We start from the raw sequence: 13,802 nt of genomic DNA, 5'->3' as shown, positions 1-13,802 counted from the left end.
AACAATATAGCGCAGGTGCAACCCCGCCTGCGTGTGTGTAAGTGAGATAGTATTTGCTATTCCAGCTTTCCAACTGCTGTGACCTAATGTAAGTATTGCACCTAGATTGTCAACCCTCCAACAGCTCAGCCAGCCTCATGAGGTTACTGCACCTGTTTGTCTAACACGCACACAAACACACTTTATATATCAGCCCACGGTGGCAAACACTAATCCACTGACACCATTATGATCCAAGGCTCATGGCAGGTGTGTGTGTGTGTGTGTGTGTATGTGTGTGTGTGTGTGTGTGTGTGGGTGGGTGGAGTGGTGGTGTGTCGCTGCCGTATCAAACACCGTCCACTGCCGGCTGAAAATTTCCTCTGAGGTGATCTGTTATAGTGACAGGGCGGCAAGTATTTTTAGCCGGAGAGAAAGGACAAATAATGAAGCAGGAAAGACAGAGGGAGACAACAAGGGGGTGAGTAAAGGAGAGAGGAAAGAGAGAGCAACGGGGGGAGTGAAATGTGAGGGTAAACCAAAACCACCTGGATGTTGCTGACTCGCCGCACTTGTCTTTAGAACACAGTCTATATACAACACATTACACTCGCATCCCTCACACATATCCGGACATGTGCCGCTTCAAATGTTGCCAAAAAGAAGAACTGATGATGATTCTGGTTGATGACAATTTAGGCTGTATTTTCACAGTTTGCTTTATCAGCTCTGTTCATGATAATAACATTAAAGTAATTACCGAATTGTTCGAAGACGGAAATGTTGCTATGGCAGTGAGTGGCATGAGTCATTATTCATACATGATAGTCAACTGAAAACTAAACAGGGCCCTTGAACATGTCACCCTGAGTTTTGTGAAATTACAATAGTGATTTTGTTTTTGCTGTTTTTGGATATTGCAATGAATGAATAATAGGTATAAAAAAAATTCACAATGAAAATATTCTTTTTTGCAGAGCAGTAATTTGAGTGTTTAACTTGGTTTTTGTCTTTTTCTTTTACATTTGGGTTGGGTAGAATTTGCGCTGTAAAAAAAAATCTGGCAGCAATGACACTGGAAAAAAATGTTTTACAAAATGGCAGGATACTGTGATATTTCAAAAAGCATAAAAACTGTGAAAATAACGGCAAATACCTGTGAGATAATAACATGTTTTACCTGATTTAAATACAGAAAAAAGTGTAATTTTAGGATCAAACATGGCAAAAGAATGACTCACTATTTGTAAAAATACAGATTTTTGATGTGGACATTATATATAAGTTTCGCCTGTTTTTCTCCAGCTAATTAAAGCTTCTGTCCTGGGATGTTAGTTATCATCTGTAAAACAAAGAGCTAACAACTGTTCAAAAAGTTTAATTTTTACAGTGTGTCTGATTGCTTCTGTTTCTTGTCTTATTTGATGTGTGTGTTTGTGTTTTTTAGCAGTGTCATTGTATTAGTTAACTTGTTTAGTCCCATGTTACCATAACCTATAAAATGATAGGTAAAACAAATGAATGATAATCCGACTTAAACCAAATTATCCTTGAAGTTGACATTTAGCAATGGAAAATGCACGGGCCAAACATTTTCTCAGAGGAGCAAACCAGGAGTGAAATACAACTGAAAAGGACAAAGACTAAGACAGACTTCTTCTTTTTACTTCTCCTTTTTTCTCAATGGAATTCTTACAAGAGTAAGACTTAGGTTTTTGGTTCCGTTGTCACGGCAGCAGGCAGCTTCTCTGGCCCTAACCTCAAAGTGCTGGGTAAAACAATTTAAAGTGAGCAGAGTGGTAGTCGGGACATTCTGCTTTGCACACGCAAGTCGAGAGGCCTCAGTGAAGCACAATGTCCTCTCTCTCTCTCTCTCTCTGTCACACACACACACACACACACCTACACACACACACACACACACACACACACACACACACTCTCTCTCTCACTGGCTTGTTCCCTGAGTCAGCACTCTGCCTCAGCTCCAGTTTCTCTATCCCGGCCCGCCTCTGCCCGCCTGCCTGCAGGACACTATTAGGACATCACTGTGTGTGTGTGTGTGTGTGTGTGTGTGTGTGTGTGTGTGTGTGTGTGTGTGTGTGTGTGTGTGTGTATGGAGGAAAACGTGTGTGTGCGTGCCTTTGTGGGAGAGAGCTACTGTTGCATTTACGTGGTCAGGTCCTTTCACCATCTTATGCAATACGATATTTTTCACTTTGCGAGTAACCCTGGATATTTCTGTCGGCTCCACCGAATCTGCTATTGTACCAGTGCACCATAAAAGATGCACGTCTCCACTCGCTCTTCCAAAACACTCCCAATGGGTTTTGCATGTTTGTGTGAGTGAGTGAGTGAGTGAGTGTGTGTACGTGTGTATGTGATCTTCTGGATACTATTAGTTCTGCTAACATGACCCAAAAATAGCAAAGTGGAGAGGTGTGAAGTAAAAAAGGAAAGGACACTTTAGTAGAGGAGTAACTGACACTGGGGTGAGTCACTTTCACACACACACACACACACACACACACACACACACTCGTGGGGTGTGCTCATCCAAATCCTTGCACATACATGCACACACATGCATACAGTATACAGCAGCACGTAACAAACAGAGTTGTGAAACTGTCTCTCATTGGCTTTGTCATTGCTGATTGTGTGTGTAGGCAGGAATCATAGGTTTGTATCTTGCTGCCATGTGAATGGTTCTTTTTTTTTTTTTTTTTTGCTCAGTTGATTGATTCCATTTTTCTACACAAATTACAGTCAAACATTCCCCCATGTTTGGCTTATGGTTCTGCCTCACACTCACTAAGCCTTTTGAAACTTTTTTTTCTCAATGGCTTACAGTTTTTTTATGAGCTTTTACAGCCGTTTGAGCTCTGTGAAATAGTAATATGATGTGGTGCTGAATTTCCCTCCACACACTTACTTATGTGTACTTACTTAGACCCTGATGCACCTGCTGTGCGTTATAGGCTTAGTCACAGTGTGTTTGATTGTGCGACGGCCTCTGATCAATCTATTGGCACTGGTACTCCACGCATTTTAAAGTTTAATTGATTCATTTTACACATTGCAGAACACCTTACATCACGTATACTCAATGACTGTACATCACTGATAGTACCGCACCTTACAGAAGTTGCAAATTCTGCTGGTATTTGCTTTCAAGCTTATAACAATGCATGTTTCTGTGCTGATGAAGTGATTTTCGTTACCAAACCGAGTCAAGAAGAAAATAATGTTTGAATTTGTTCTAAGTTCAAGTTTAAAAAAAGAAGGGGGGGGGGGTTATTTTATCATAACCCTCATCTTTGAATGTTGGAAGTTTTCTCAGCAATAACATTAATTTTTTTCTTTCATCCCCCCCCCCCCCCCCCCCCCCGGTTCTATTTACATCAGTGTTTATGGGATGTTGTAGCACGAATGCAGAAGTGAGATTGGGAGAGAGAGAAGGAGAGAGGAAATGATACTAAGACGTTTGGCCGGCGCGGTGCCTAATGATCACAAGAGCAAAAGATTCCTGCACAAATATGAACACACACACACACACACACACACACACACACACACACACACACACACACACACACCACCATGTGATCTCTCGATTAGTGCTGTAGTCACACCCTCCCACTCTCTCTGCTTGTTTGATCACAATCTCCCTCCTACTCCTGGGCTCCAGTCAAACAGAAACTTTCAAAAGATAATGCTTGCTCGACATGAAATCACTGATGACCTTTAGCTGAAATAACTTAGATATTCATTTTTTTATGTTCTGTGGAAATGCTCAGTTGACAGAACAAAAATATACAAATATTTAAAGTATCGACAGATATTCAAAGTTTGCACTGGATAGTACTCAAAAATCTAAAGGTGGAAGTAACAGCTTGGGAATATATCTTACTGTTATCAAAAAAAGTACATTATCTATAGAGGTTATAATGCACCGATGTGACTGTAAACGTGTTTTGATGAAACGGTTTATCTTATCTGTATTTTCAGACGTACTTAATCAAACTTGATGATGTTTTTAAAGTTTGCTGCTTAGAGACGGTTGTACCTGTTTAGAGGCTCTTGAACATTAAACTGTTGTGTTTAAACAGCTTTTCCTGACTAATAAACTGCTCCTTTTTTAAATTTTTTCTACCTTTGAGGGCCTGATATTGTCTCAGGGGTGCCACTGAGTTTGGATGAATAGTATAATCCTGCTGTAGTCGGTTTTAGAAGGCTTCAGTGCTTACTCTGCCATGAATCTGTGATATTGATTTACGGTCAGCGGCTTTTAATGGAGCCAATAAAGGGAGAAAAATGAGAAATAAAGGTAGTTATGAGTTTGTGGGCAGCTGCCTCATGTGCTACAGAGAAACAATACTTTGTATGCTGTAGATTGATAGCTTATTTATTTATTTTCCATGCCTGGGATTCACAGGTTATAAACAACACGACAGAAAAAAAAATACACTACCAGTTAAAAGTTTGGACAGACCTTCTCATGCAATGGTTTTTATTTCATTAGTTTATACATTATAGATTAATAGAAGAATGCATATAGAATTATGTTGTGAACAAAAAGTGTTAATCTTCTGTGTTAATCTACAATGTAGAAAATAATACGAATAAATAAAAGGCATTGAATGAGAAGGTGTGTTCAAACTTTTGACTGGTAGTGTTTTGTTTTTTTTTAAAATGAAACAAACGGATGGAAAATGGAAATTGTAAAGGTAAAAATACAAATTAGATCATTCCAACAGGTGGGACTGTGACCACAGATAAATGCGTATTAAAATACTAGAATGTAGTAGAATGCATTTGATTTCTAAATAATTGCCAGTCTTTATCCTACAAAGTTGCATCAGTGAGATAAAGGAAGCCTCCCTCAAGGGTTTATGCCAGGTCATCTGCAATGGGAACTGGGGCACACAGTACAGTAAAGACAGCATATGACTTGCTGCTACATTACTCAGGACATTCCTATACTTCACATCGGTTTCACAATAAGATATGAGTGGTCTTTTGTGGTTTCATGCTTGAAAGAAAAGCACATGATGCCACCACACGCTGATCATGAACAAGTGATTATGCTTAAAAAAAAAAAGAAAAGGGAACTGACTTGCTATGACTATGATGAAACCCTCAGTGTGTCAGATCTGACCAGCTGGTATTACACCTCACCTGCCACAGCATGTCAATTCTTTAGTGATTATGTTTAGCTCCCTCACCTACTGGCACCGTGTGCCCAGCGAGCACACCTTTTCCACCGTCCTCCGTGGGCTGCCATTGGCTGATGAGGCTAAGAGGTTGAGGTGTTGCAGCAAATAGCACCGGCTGTGGGCTGGTCCATTCTGCAGCTCCGGGGAGGTTAATGAGTGAAGCCGCTGGGCTGTCAGCCAAACATGAGCAGCAATGCTAAGGCTCCCACAATGAGCCTGACTGTATTACCACTGAGCTCTGTCTAATTATACACTCCCAGCAAGAGAGAGACAGAGAGAGAGAGAGGAAGAGAGACACAGAGAGCATATTAGGCAGGAGGTGGGGGAAAGAAAAAGTTATCAAGTGTCACTGTGTGTCAGAGAGACTTACTGCAAGGGATGAGTGTAGATTGAAGTTGTATGAGTGAGATAGAAGGTGTGTGTCAGAAAGAAGGAGAGAGAGAGAGTGAGAGAGTGAGTGAGAGAGAGAGAGAGAGAGAGAGAGAGAGAGGGAGGGGGTTGGAGAGATCAAGCAAGCTGGGGAGAGAGACAGAGAGCGCACTGAGGGAGATACAGAGAGAGAGAGAGAGAGAGAGCAAAGAGGCGTTTAGAGAGTGAGAAGGTGGAGAGGCAGGAATAGGATGAAGGGAGGGAAGGCTGAGCAGTAGAGAGGAGGAAGAGACTCGCAGTCTCAAAACTGGATATTCCTACGTGCCTGCTGCCGCCTGATTAAATGAGTAAACTCTGTGATACCTGCTACGCAAAGGCACCCGGCGAGGTATGTGACCACACCACTTCCTCCTGTGAGCGTGTGCGTGTGTGTGTGTGTGTGTGTGTGTGTGTAGAAGAGAGGGAGCACAGGTGTGTTGGCAACTTTCAGTGACGGGATAAACAGACTGGGCTGTGCTATTTGAATGCTCTGAGGAAATAGGTTTAGGAGTTGCTGTAGGTACATGTCATTCTAAGGGCGAGCTGAGCTAATTATAGGGGGAAATATGTTTGAATTTTTTCTGCACCTGTGTGTGCATGCATCTGTGTGTGTGTGACTGTGTGTGTCTGTGTGCGTGTGAATGGGCATGTTGTATAGACTCATGTAAGTCAGCACGTATATGTGTGGGCATTTGTGTGTGTGGAAGAGAATAACAGAGAGAGTGTGAACAAGAGGGAGAGTGTGGCTGATCCAGAGAGAAGGACTGTGTGAGAAAGACTGAGACAGACAGACACAGAGAGTGAGAGTGAGGTGGAGGTTTATAACTCAGCCTGATGGCAGATCAGGGCTTTCAGAATTAGAGCAGTGGGCTTAAATAGCCCTGGTCCAGAGATAACCAGGGGCCCTCGAGGAGCCCGCTTAAATTGGGAGGGATGGGTATGAGATTGGTTGGGGTGGGGTTAGTCCAGTCAAGGAAAAAAATTTGGAAAGACACCGAATGAGGAGTGAGGAGGAGAAGATAAGATGTGCAGATGTTTGGGGGCAAGTCTTGGAAAGATCTCATGTAATCAAAGGGAGGATGTGCCAGTGGGCAGGTGTATCAGGCGTCTGCAACTTCTTATTCAACCAGTGCAGAAGAAAGATGGGGAAAACATTCACGGGGAGAACTTTTAACGTCCCCTTTAAATGTTTATTTATTACTTTATAACTCTGCTTGGTCGAACTGTAAATTTGTTTCCTCTATTGTGACTACCGAGCTGTGTTTGTGGTTCAGTTACTCTAATCCCCTCCTCATTTCTCACTATTCTCGACGGAGACGTATTATGGCAGTGTGCACAATTATGATTTCTGTATTTCTATTTCTGCTACAGCAGGCACTGTCCTTCTGCTGCAGTGATATCCCATATGCTCCATATAGGACCGTTTCACAGGTTCAAACAGCTCTCAGCTATAGATGTCTTTCAAGCGAGACGTACAACATTTGTCCCTGCTGACTTAATTCACTTATTTCAATTATGAGGATGATCTGCTGGAGTGTGCAGGAAGCTGTATGTCACTGCGTGACTGCCTGTACAAATGATTGTTTTGAGAGCACGCTTAAGAAGTGTTTCTGCTTTGAATGCTGCGTTTGTCACTTGTATGTCGGAGCAGGGATTCTCTGGTGTATCGGTGAGAGTTCACATCAAAGTGGGGCTCTAGCATTAGTCTGGTGGCTTCAAATCCCAGCTCTCATGTGTTAATTTTGAGTTTTGTGGTGACTTACCAGGACAAAGCCCAGGACTTTATGTCAGACTCCTTTGTGCCCTTATGAATGATATGAAGCGAAACTGAACGTAGGGACGGTTCTGTGTCTTTTGGGAAACAGAAACACAACTTGTCTCTGTGGGCTGAATGAGAAACACAGCATGTTCTCCCATACCATGTTTCTTAGAGTACTGTTACCCTGAAGAGGAGAACAGGCCTCTTGTGGGAGAAGGTTGAGTGGCTGCTGGCCCTTTAAGAGGTCTATTTTTAAAGGGGCACGCTCATGCATGGAGTGAGGCGCACAGACGAGGCAGTGCCACACGGAGACTGTATCTGCGCTGCCTCACTTCTGTGACTCCAAACAACGCATCCTGTTGGACCACAACCTTGTGACTGAGCGACTGGGAGAGTCATAAAGCTTGTGGTCCTCGGAGGAGCACGTGTTCTTTCGACACACGCTCCAACACGAAAATCATCAAAACTGGAAGTTGCGAGGTTCTCACCCGACAAGGAGATTCAGCCCTTTTCACGTGGATCTCTCTGAAGTCTAAAAGTGATAATGAGTGGGAGCTTGTAATAAAGACACCCTTATGCACAGCGTTCACAAATGTGCCAACATTCCCACATACTTGTTTTGATATGCAGATAGCTATGAAAGAAATCTGAAAACATTCGTGCCCCCATCTTACAAACACATAATACACTTTAGTTTACTTACACCCACGCACTCCTCGAAAGAAGCCACGAAAATGAGCACATTTCAGAACATTTCAGCACAAACACACATCCGTGCACTTAGAGGTGCTGTACGCCCACGTAAAAAAAATACTTATACATCCTCAATATCTGGACCTAAAATAATCTTTTCCTTATGCAATCTGCATGTTATATAATGCATGGCCTGTCATTATCACCGCGCTCCTTCACGCCCTGCTGTGCCTCTCCACCTACAGCACCACGCAGACAGGCAGACACACACACACACACACACACACACACACACACACACACGGCACCTTGTGTTAACAGTCATATACTCTACTCTAGCACTCTCACCCACGTTGAGTGTATGCTCTCAAACAGCCACCTAGATGAGTGAGAGGGAAAGACAGAGAGGAAGACCGAGAGTGGGTGGGGTGGGGAGACTGAAAGTGAAAGACACAGAAAGGGAAAACTTAGAGAGTGAAGTGTACGTTCAAGCAGTGACTACATTTGCATGATGATATGAATTTGTGCATGCATCTTGCTCATGCATGTGCAATTCCAGGGCTGAATGCCATACTGGCGCTCGGAGAAAATTCCTCTCCTTTCGCAGACTGAAATCCTACGTGGGCACTCAAGTGTAGCCGGTATTTGAGCCTGCATAACCCCACGTAACCTCAGCCGTGCAGTCATTTTCTGTCACGTTTTGGGCCTTTTCAGGGAATTAGACAGCGGGGAGGCGCTCGCTGCTTCATTGTAGAATGTGTGACAGATAATCACTCTCATTGTCACTCAAAGTCACACCTATGGGCAAAATCAGACTAGCATGTCTTTGCCTGTCTTGCATGTCATCCTCTCCCACAACAGAAAGTGAGTCAAAACCCCATGTTTCTTGTTGCGCAGACACATATTCTAAAAACTGTGCTGCCCTAATATGAGCCTAAACTTTACCGCATTTAGTTGAAACAGTATACTGAAATGTTTTAGTCTATTGATTTTATTTTATTTATTCTGTGAACTGGAAACTCAATAAATATGTATATATCTGCTGTGTCACTCCGGGCATACTGGGTTTCATATTCACTATTAACCTTTCTCAATAAATTAAGAAACAGTACATGACACTGCATAGATTTCTTTTTTTAGATATATTCAGGTCATAAATCAGAATTATGGATTTTTGAATCAGTCAAAGAGACTTGCAGGGCCTCTGTTCGCAGATCAGCACTCTCCCAATTGGAATGGTATGAGAATTGGCCTGGGAGCTCAGTAGAGGAGCCAGCAGTGTGGTGAATAATCCCAAACAGAGACAGGTGCTTGAATACAGTTGACACCGTGCCAGACTACTTTAAGGTGACAGACACACCTGTCGGTCTAAGTGTCCTATGAGAGGGAGGTGTAGGAGCTGGTATTTTATAGGATGCTTTTGTATTCAAATACATTCACTGTCTGTGTGAAGTGCAGACACGCTCGTAAGTGAGTGTGTGTGTGTGTGTGTGTGTGTGTGTGGTCATGTGCAAACATGCGTATCCAATCTGCCAGTAATCCGGCTGTGCTTTGCTCTTTGTGTTCGAACAGATCGTTTTCCTTGGCCTTGACTTGTAACCCTTGTGTATGATCAAGCAGTATGTTCTCCTCCTCCTCCACACTTCATCTACAATAGGGGTCAGTGGCCTTTCAACCCTGCCACCCACCACTTACACCCACAGTTTTTCAGCCAGGCCTGACTTTTCTGCCTGCTGGAGCCTTTGCAAGTAAATCTGCTCCCTCTTACTGACAGGCCCACAAACACAATATAATGCACAGTATTGGTTTTGGTATCACTGTGCAGAAAGTGTAACATCTGAGACATCCTGTGAGCCTTTTGCATCGATAGTGTCCTGAAAGCCTGTCCTGAAGTTGGATGTACGTTACCTTCCTTACCCTTGCAATGCTTTTCGACTCATTCTGTTTTGTTCTGAGCAACGCTAAAACCCCTCAAAGCATTTTTCTCTAATTAATTTCTCTTCTTTTTTTGGTAATTATTAGCCGAGGTTATCAAATAGCTGAGTGATAAAGGTCCTCTCTCAAGTGGAATTGGGGCTCTCCCTATTTTCGTTTTGAAAATAAGCATTAAGCCCACTCAATAATATTTCAATACGATTTGCAGCACCCTCTGTAACAAGCAGCATAAGCTATGTGCTGAGTAAATGACTGTGACCGTGTGTGGCTGGTTGGCAGATTTGGTGTGGGAGGGGTTGTAGAGCAATAGCAATAATAGCAGTGTATAGCAATGTTGCCTTGAATACCGGCAGGGATAAAGGTACTCTAGACAGTATCTGTGAAGCCAGTCTAGACAGTCTCTCTGAAAATGAATGGCACTTAAGCTACCAACGGGAGACCTGGCCATGCTTTCTCCATGGAGATGTCATCACTATGTTTTCTTACAGCTTGCTGACATTTTGCTGCTAAACCAGAGAACCAACAGAAACCCAGTTTGACTGGCAGTCGCCAGGGGACAGTGCCAAAAACAACAAATCTTTGGAATGAAAAGTAATCCCCTTCTCTTTCACATGCACATACACATGCACACGCACACGCGCACACACATACACACACACACACACACACACACACACACACACACACACACACACACACACACACACACACACACACACACACACACACACACTTGTCCTTTCTCTTTCAAGCTGTTTTTACCCTATCAGACTTTGTCTCCCCCACCTCTCTCTCTCTCTCTCACTTTCCCCTCTCTTCCCGCCTCCACCCCACTCGTACGCCACTGATCTCATAGCGTGAGAGTTCTGCTCGCATCAAGGGCTCTCAGTTGGGCTAATCATGTCTCAAACTAGCGAGAGAGTGTGCTACCTGCACTGCCGTTGAAGGAATGCTCGTACAAAGTTAGAAAACTAATTTAAGTATAAATGAGTAAGCTGCAAGAATGGAAATACAAAAGCATGACTGTGCATCGGCAGTGTGTGACATCACTAGAGTTGCATAAGAGTTGCTGTCACCTCACCATTATTGGCACATCTGATGTTTGCTTTGTGTGTTTCTACGTCTTTGTGATGCATATGTTGCCTACGAATTGAAACCACTGTCAGTGCTTTGTGGCTGAAAATATAGCTGGTGCAGATGCCGCATAAGAGGCAAATTATCAGGCTGAGACAGTGGAAAAATGCAAAAATGAAACTCCCATGAGTAGACGCTTAAATGTCAGTGAATGACAACAACATAACACCCGCCTTAGAAAATGTCAGCCACAAGGTTTGCAGAATACCTGTTAACTGTTCCACTTGCTCCATGCTGACCCATGCGTGCGCACTTGTATGTGCAGCACATGTCTGCATGCCTTTACAGCAGCACAGCGAGAGCCACAGGAACACTGCGACAGTCTGCCACGGTCAGGGGAAGAGGAGAACGAGGTGGAGGAATTTTTGCTTCTGCTGACTGGCTGACCTGCATGTAATTAGTCAAGTCATATTTTTAACTGATATTGCGTAAAAGCCAGCTTAAGGAGCCATAGCTGCCCTATTTATACCCTAGGGGCTAATGGCCTGTACCACTACACAGGGGGATTTCCTCCCAGAACTATACTAAGCCTGCCTTAGGCCGTACCAGTTAGGATTCACAGGGATTAAGCCAGCAATACATTACAGGCGTCACCCTGTAGTCTGCATCACTCACGCTGCTGTACTCTCATCCTATCTATCAGCTCTACACTTGCAATGTTCAGGACAGTCTGTCTTCAGCGCTTGTATTTAGAAGGCACAGCGTTGTGTTTGTTTTGCTGGACTTATGGCACGTCTTATTTTTTAATCAAAAACAGCAAATATTTTGTTTATCACTTTGCGCAGCGGCGAGGTGTACGAGACAGTCATAAGCAGGCACATTTTCACAAAGAATCAATCGTGTAGTGGCTCTTTGCAGGAGTGTTTCTGCGTACACGTGTGTGTGTGTGTGTGTGTGTGTGTGTGTGTGTGTGTGTGTGTGTGTGTGTGTGTGTGTGTGTGTGTGTGTGTGTTTGTGTACGGGGGTGTTAATAGTAACTCGTGAGCCATAAGCCTGTCTTCATTGTGGTTGATCCTGCTGCGGGCAGGGCTGCTGGCTCATCCTGCTAAAGAATGGGTCAGGGCCCTGAAGACTGGCCTGGCCTTTTGCCCAATAAGCTATCGCCGTATCACCCTGTCCTTTTCATCAGCTTAGCCCAGCTCCTTGTAGAGTAAGCCACCACACAAAGCTTGTAGTACTCCCCTCCTGCCCTCCTCCTCCTCCTCCCTTCATCGCTCCATCACTCGAACCCTCTCTAACAGGTGAGCCAAGTTTGTTTGCTCATCTATCTATCTATCTATCTATCTATCTATCTATCTATCTATCTATCTATCTATCTATCTATCTATCTATCTATCTATCTATCTATCTATCTATCTATCTATTGGCTATGTCCTCACCCCCCACCCCTGCTCCACCACCCCTTTTCTCCCCCGTTCTCCTCTACTCTTCCCTCTGTTCAGATCTGTTACATTCAGCAACAAATTTCTGCTGCATCAGACGTCCATCATAGATCTCCCACTCAGCCTGAAACGTGATCAGACACCCAATACGAGGCTACACATGAGGAAGGGTAAAAAAAAAAAAGAAAAAGAAAAAGAAACAATGAAATATGGCTTTTTCTTTAATTAAAAAAAATACAAAAACAGAGACAATGACAGTAGAGATTTCTGTGCTCTCTAAAGACGCCTCACCTGTGGACATCTTTGACCTCTGCTGCGACTTTACACTTCCACTGCAATGATTTGTTAGATGTAGCCTGCCTCATCTGACCTTACTTGTCTGGGCACCTGACCCTGTGTGTGTGTGTGTGTGTGTGTGTGTGTGTGTCTGTGTGTGATGGACAGATTAAATAGTGCAAAGCAGGACAATGAGACAGACAGAGGCAGACCAAATGCCTAGGTGGTGCCGCATGTGATTGTCAGCACACTGTGACTCTAGCTGTGTGTTTCCTTGTGTTAAAGTTCATCTGTGTGCGTCTGATATGCTAAATATCAAAGGGTGCATGCATAAGCAGAACACAATAGTCATTTCTATATCTCCATATTGTAGTAAATACCCTGTGATGAACCTAGTCCTACTTCCTGCTCTTTCACTATGACTGGACTATTACGTATAACTTGATATCAGACACCGACGAATGTTGCACTTAATGTGTAATTACATTTAAGATAGTTTATGCAATTAAATATGGAGGACTAAAAGTGCCAAAATTAAATAAATAAATACATCATTAAATAATTAATTAAATATGTCATTAATTAATTAAAATTGGAATTAAATATTTCATTAATTAATTAAAATTGGAATTAAATATTTCATTAATTAATTAAAATTGGAATGAAATACTTAAATGTGTTATTAAATAAATATATCATTAAATAATTAAATATGTCATTAATTAATTAAAATTGGCATTAAATATGTCATTAATTAATTAAAATTGGCATTAAATATGTCATTAATTAATTAAAATTGGAATTAAATACATAAATGTGTTATTAAATATGTCATTAATTTATTAAAATAACAATTATTTTAAGTAAAAAACATATTTCATTATTTCACTATTTAATTAATTATTTCATGGTCCTTGCGTTGCAGTGGATCATGAATTTATTTTATCTGTCAACCTCGCCCGTCAAAGTCGGTGGGCGGATCCTAACACCTGATTGGTTACCCTGCACATCAAGTCA

At 42.5% G+C, this 13,802-nt stretch overlaps 1 protein-coding gene across 1 annotated transcript in view; it reads left to right on the top strand.

The window, feature by feature from the left end:
* The first annotated feature begins 5,491 nt into the window (after window positions 1–5,491).
* The window catches only part of zmp:0000000926 (ataxin-1-like), a 21,988-nt gene continuing 13,677 nt past the window's right edge, over window positions 5,492–13,802 (top strand). Inside the window, exon 1 of the mRNA XM_023299279.3 lies at window positions 5,492–5,955. The gene's annotated coding sequence lies outside the window, so the exon portion shown is untranslated. The remainder of the gene's footprint in view (window positions 5,956–13,802) is intronic.

The sequence above is a fragment of the Amphiprion ocellaris genome, chromosome 8 (assembly GCF_022539595.1).
Source record: "Amphiprion ocellaris isolate individual 3 ecotype Okinawa chromosome 8, ASM2253959v1, whole genome shotgun sequence".
Classification (NCBI taxonomy): Eukaryota; Metazoa; Chordata; class Actinopteri; family Pomacentridae; genus Amphiprion; species Amphiprion ocellaris.
Note: the sequence above shows the minus strand (reverse complement) of the source record. Positions and strands in the feature narration are given on the sequence as shown.